This window comes from Falco rusticolus, chromosome 5 (genome assembly GCF_015220075.1).
Source record: "Falco rusticolus isolate bFalRus1 chromosome 5, bFalRus1.pri, whole genome shotgun sequence".
Taxonomy (NCBI): Eukaryota; Metazoa; Chordata; class Aves; order Falconiformes; family Falconidae; genus Falco; species Falco rusticolus.
Genome location: NC_051191.1, coordinates 58780396 through 58787076, shown reverse-complemented (window position 1 = coordinate 58787076; position 6681 = coordinate 58780396).

Here is a 6681-nt window from a genome sequence, read left to right as displayed (position 1 = left end):
CAGCCCTGCAGAAGGACTGGGTTTTTACTCAGCCCTGAGACAATGCTGGATGACCTTATTGCTCTGGTGGCTTGAGGCAGACAAGATGCCTGCGATGAGGTGTGTGTCACACCAAGGTCCAGTCAAAAGGGCTTTCCTCCACAGGTTTAGGCTGCTTTCCTCATACATTCTGATCCTCACACGCTGGGAGCTGCAAAGAACATGTTTAGGTCAGAAGTCAAACTTTAAAGATACTTCTTTTTTTTCAAACAGTCAGTGAGGGAGGGGGGTGGGTTTGATTTGCTGTCTGTGTTTTTGACTTGAATAAAAGGGCACAAACACGATTTGAGCTGAAATATGACAGTCTGAGAGAGGTAACAATGCTGAGCTCTGGATTTGGTACTCTAGGGGCAAGAGAGTTCCTCAGCTAGTTAATTAAAATGCTTATAAGGAAGCCTCTAATTTTTTGACCTGAATTAAGAAAGCTCCAAAATTCCATCAGAAACAATAACGAAAAGAAACAGCCTGAATTTAATCTGCTAGACATAATAGGATGGTATGACCCCATGGTTTGGTTTAATTGTAGATCAATAATGAGATCAGCCTGCCCACTTACAAAATATCAGTATGCCTTATTACTTACATAATATTCATCTCCTTCCAACATATGATGCTTTTTTCCCTCTCCTTATTCAGGGCCCAATCCTGCTTCCACTAATGTCTCCACTGGCTTTCACAGGGAGCACTGTCGGAAAGCCCTGTTTAAAGGGTTGCACCACCTTTTGTCTGGCAGCCACAGCACATACTGCACACTGAGAGGGGAAGCTACTGAACAAAGCCATTAAAATGTGATCTCCCTCCCAGACATATCACTTCTAAGGGTGGCCATTTGTGACAGAGTCCAAAAGCAAAGCAAATCATGACCCAAAGGCTTGCTGCCCCGTCACAATGGCAGTGCAGGTAGGTTAATGACCAAATTAGGTTGCTTGCTTAAGAAATCCCTCCAGCCAGACTGCAGCTGCCAGGTCTTCAGCCTTCTTCTAGCCACTAATTGTTAGTTACATAGTGGATCACAGTGAGTTGATATCTTTATTGTTGTCTGGCTGGTACCAGCTTTTCATTGGTTTGGGAGACCTGTAAGGGGGAGTAGCTGATCATTGCAGAGGAAAAGATAAATCCTACCCTACACGGGCTTCATTTCTCCAGGCCACAACTGTTCATCAGAAGTCAGATATACTGTGTCCTTCCTCCTATAGGTCTTACAAAAGACCTTTTTCCCACACCTGCTTGGATCTTTACATCCTCTTCATCCCTGTCATTTTATCTGTCATCTGAAGGACAATCCAGTCAGATACAGAACTAAACTTCAGCTTCAGCAAAGGGGTTTAAGCGCCTAACTGATAAAGATCAATAGGAATTAGCTATGGTGTTCACCTCATCCAGCTTTGGGTGACTGTATTACAGCCACTCACACCTGAATTAAGCACCCTGGGCTCGCTTTAAAGAAGAAAAAGCGATCCCGCTAAGATTTCTAGGTTAGATGAAGTCAACGCATTAGAGCAGTTTCCACGGTGTGAATTGTGCCTATTAGCCTATTAGCTTGAATATAGGCACTGGCATTGTAACTATGTAAAGCTAAAGGGGCATGACTGTGCACAAATAGACAAGAGCTGCGATCAAGTACCTGCATTGGGACAGCTTATCCTGCAGGAATATTTGTGCAGCGTAGAGAAGAGTTGTGCAGTGATCATAATGTGACAATTTTTCTTGGTCAGGATATGAGGTGTTTTAATTTCACCAGTCTTTTATCAGAAACCAAGCAACTTTCCAGGGTTATTGCTTACTTTCTGTCCACTCCACATGTCTGTCAGATAACGCCACGGCCAGGGTTCCTACACACCATGACATCTGCCTAGAATCTGGAAGCTCTGCCTCATGCCTCTGAGGCCCTCTAGAAGCCCTGTTTTGGACCAGAGAGGTGAGAAGCCAAGCTGCTGAGCAAACTTCATCAACTTCATCTTGAAAAATCAACACCTTAAAGTTCCTTTTCTGCTAGCAGCTTCAGTACTTGGAGGGTTTGTTTTGATGTAGAACAGCTTTGCTTGAGCTTTCTTGTTTATTTATTTATTTCAGAATTTCCCACTGAACAGCAAACCTACATGTCAGGATATATGTAGCATCTCCATCCATATGCAGATGGTCAAATCCCCGACAAACTTAATACTATGACTTTGTTTCTCACCAGTTCCATAATTTTATTCTAAGGTGCAGTCAGAACAAATCAGCATGGAGTGGGGCAGTTTCTGGCATGGTCATCTTGTTAAACTCCAGTACCTCCTAGTCTTCCAGTTTTCATCCCATCTCATCTAATAGTGGCATCCTTCCCTTCCTCTGCACCTCTTACCTGTCTTCAAAGCAAGAAGTAAGAAAGTCCACTTGTTTCACAGCTGTGCTGGTCCTCAGGATGCTGGTTTTGCATTGTTCTATACTCCGATGTTTCCAGAAAATTCTAGGTTGGGCACACCAGTTTTTGGGCCGCCCTAAGTGCCACAGACCTTCAGACATATAGGATTGCTTTGGGCAGAAATGTATCTTAAACCTGACAAAATGTTGCTAGAACAAGTCATCCAAGGAAGCTGACCACACACTAGCAAGACCTGCTTACAGAAATGCAGTCATAGTTCCATCCTAACTTCAGAATAGTAGTCTGTGGTATTCCCTGAGCAGGTGGCTGGGGAAAAAAGGAATCAAATTTCTTACTGCCAGTGTATGGCTCCAGCTGTGCTGCCTCAGAGTGTACTGGTCCATCTGATCTCCCAGCACATGTGCTATGCTTGTCCCATCCAGAAGCACTTAGACCACCTCTCAGCAGACTCATCCCACTTCTCAAAAAAAAGTGTGGTTGTCATCTCTATGCAAAGGGCCTGGCAGAGCATTCAGGCTCAGATCTGGTCATGATAACATTTTTTTCCCCCAGCAGATCTTCCCAGAAGAATCATTTCTCCAGGGCAGTGGCAATGAGAGGTGACAGCATGGAGCTACACGCTCCCCACTGATGGACATCCTGGAAGGCTGTTGCCACAGTCTGCTGCATCAGGTCACATTAGCCTAATAGCATCTTTGAAACGAGTGATGGGAGAACCCTGTCTTGTCCTAGTCCCTGACAAAAATGAAGGGCCATTATTTATGGTAGATGCTTAGAGGTTTTGCCTCTCTTGATTTCAAGTGACTCAAATGACAGGGCTTACAGTCCCCTCAAGGTAGACCCCTCTCACAGCAGTCTCACAGCTCTCCATGACACTCCACTCACATTTTCCATATGACAGTTTCATCCTTTAATCCCCCATAAAACTCCTTGTAACCTGAAAAATTTCTCCCTCTGGCTTATGGCACTGATTTCCTTTTTCATGCTGACTTTTCTCAGTGAGCCAGGCCACTGATTTCAGGGAAATTAGTCCTCCTTGGCACGAGGAAGACATGACCCTGCCCATGATGTCTGCACACTGCAGACATCTCTGAGCCCTCAGATCACCCGGACTTGTTCTTTTGTTCACCTAGCTGTCTTATGTCCTTAATCTGTCCTTGTAAATCCCTCTGGGATATAGGTATTGAGGGCAAAATTCTCAAGTGGATTAAAAACAATTAGACGGATGACCAAAGTCCAAGAACTGACAGCAATTAGCACCAATCAAGAGGGTGGAGACTGGAATAAAGTCCAAAGAGGGTGGTAAATATGTGTGTGGGAGAAGGGGATGGAGGAGCACAGCAAGTTGGCAGGGTTGGGACCAACTTTGCCCATGTGTCAGCTGCCTGCGAGAAGGGACCCTGTGCTGCTGAAGGGGAGGAAGGCACAGGAGGAAAGCTGAGCTTAAAAAGGACCCAACATAAGAAATGGATAATGAGGTTACCTGACTTATCTAGACAATTTCATATGGAAAACTTGCCATATATCAGATTGAAATGTACACCAGTGGGCAGAGCAAGAAGACACATGTGCAAAGATAGCTCTTCTGATCAAAAGTTCATTTTGGGCATATTTTTTACTCTTAACCAGAGTTTCCAGATTGGATGGCTTTTAACTGTATCACAGTAAGAGATCCCAGGGGCCTCTAGAAAGCTTTTCTGTTATTGTCGCTGCTGCTATTTTGTGGGGGTGGCTAGAAAACAGAGCTATGGTTTGGAGGGGGTTGTTTTCTTTTCAAGGTTTCTTTTTTATTTTCTTTTTTTTCCCTGTGATTACCATGTGCTCTGTTCAGTCAGAAAGAGAGCATGCAGAGAGAGCACTGCCTGCTTTGCAATTCCAAACAGGTACACACTAGACCCTGGGTCAAAAAAGCTGTGATTTAAAGCAGCCAAACATCTGGTTCTTCATGCTTGTTGACCAAGCTCTCTGTCCTTTTCCCACTCTGTGCTCTGACCTGACTTTGGTAAATGACTGCAAAGTGTCCTTCCTCTGTTACCTCACGTCTCCCCTTTGCCTGGACTACAGGTCTTGCCTAAGTGCCTACTTCTGTTTTCTTGCTCTGCTCCCTTTTTGCCCCTTGGGAGTTTGGTGTGGGTTTGTGTTATGAGCAAATTCTATCACTTCTAGCTTAGGGAATCAAATAAGCCCACATCTGTGCACATCAGGGAGATAACCAAAAAGACTGGGTGTAAATAAAGGCTTAATTCAAAATGTAATGGTCAGTGAAATAATTCAGGTGGGCTTTTATCCCACCAGGAGAGCTTGGCTCTTCCAAGAAGCCTCTTGTGGCACTTTCTCCCTGCCCCTGTCTTCATGCAAACCTGCTCTGTTCCTTGGCCAGTTTTTGCCCCACTTCCATGGCATGTTCTTGATTTTGCTGATATTCATCATTTACAGTGTCTATCCAAAGATACGTGCACAGACTAATTTTCTTTTCAAGTGCCTGGCTATAAAAACTCACCCCCTGACCTCCTGAAGCCCAGCAGAATGGAGAGGGCGGGAAGGGAAAATACCTTTCATTCCAGCGCTTCAGAGCTGGAGCTTCTGAAAGGACTCCAGAGTTTGATCAAAAGTGAACCTAGTGTCAAAGCCACAAAGTGGGTTTGCATTAAACGTGTTAAATGGAAACCCAAAGAGGTTTTTTTTTTTTTAACTGGCTCAAAGGAAAAAAAAATAAATCTGTGTCTCAAAGTAGCAAATGATTCATTACTCCAACAACTGTTTTCACAGGCATTTCAAGGAAAGGATGTCCCCTCCTGAGGCAGTTTACGTTGGCACTGCAACCCCTTTCTGGGACCAACCTATCAAGCGGTACATGTGGTCTGATCTGCAGCCTGTTAAGGAATTAGAGTACCAGCCAGCAACTGCATGCCAGGAATTCATAGCAGCAGCCCCTTTTTCTGCATTTCAAAACTCTCCTGGTCACATTCTTTGCCATTGCATTCCTCATCTTTGTCACATAGCTGTTGTCGAGCTTACAGGACAGAAATTCACTGAATCCTTCATCGTCTTAGATTAAATATAGATGCTGCTATTTACAGCCTTACTGACCCCGGGCCTTGTCAGCTTTTAATGGTTTCAAATGCTTCCAATAGCAGAAAAGAGACATTTCATCTGCTCCTCAACAATAGGAAAAGCCAATTTAACACTTTTCTTTCTTTCTCTGCAGGAAGCACGTTCCTGACTCTGGGACAGTACCCTTTGCTTTGTTTGTGACAGCTGAAGCTAGGAAAACGTTTAGGGCTCTCAGCAATATCAGCCTTCCCTGTTACTAATTTTCCACTCTCTGAAGCCTTGTTATTCGCCCTTTCATTTCTTTTGTCTCCCCCACAGATTAAAAGAACAAATGCTACCGCTACTTTTGCTTTTTTTCTTTGGCTAATCTCTTTTTGCTGCTTAAACTTAGGGCTGTCCCATAGAATGCTGCCAGGGTTTTTCCAGGCAGGAATAGGTGCGTACCCTTCCAGGGGTGCCAGGCAGTGCAAAGCACCTCCTCACTGCCACGAAATGGCTGTTCGTGTAGCAAGATGCTCAGGAGAGGCTTTTTCCTTCGTTTGCCTCGAGGAGGAGTAGATAGGCATCTGGTGTTCAGGGTCTACCATATGATTCCCAGGATTATCCTTCTGAGAGCTGAGGAAAAATAGGTCCCCACCAAGGGGTCTTAAAAATCTCCGCCTGCACCGCAGGTGTTTGGGCAATCTTTTATTGATGGTATTTTACAGCACTCCTCAGTGCAATTCTCCTGTTCTCAGACACTTTGAATTTTACCAAATTTTAGCTCTCAAAATTTAACGTTTTCCTCTGTTATGTGTCTGCCTCAGGCTGATGTCTTAAATCTAAGCAATTCAGTCCTTGAAACTGGGGAAAATACGCTCTTTTGTGCATGGTGACAAAATCCTGGCGCCCTTTTGAGAACGGCACTTGGAGCAGGAGCTTGAAATCTGGCATGGAGGTGGCCTTTTCTGTTAATTGTGCACTTTACCATTGTCACAACTACTGTCATCTGGCTGAAGTATCAGTCTTTGAAAAGTACCAGTTTGCACAGGTTTATTCTGTGTCCTTCAGATTATAGCAATTACATTCCTTGTGGAACTGATGCTCCCTAGATGCTTATTCTGATGGCTCAGCACGACTTCACCCACAAACTCAGTTCCTGGCTTGCTGGGAATAACACACGGCCCACAGCCTCACGATAGTCATCAGAGCCCCTTTCTCCTGGTTTCTGAATGCCCCACCAC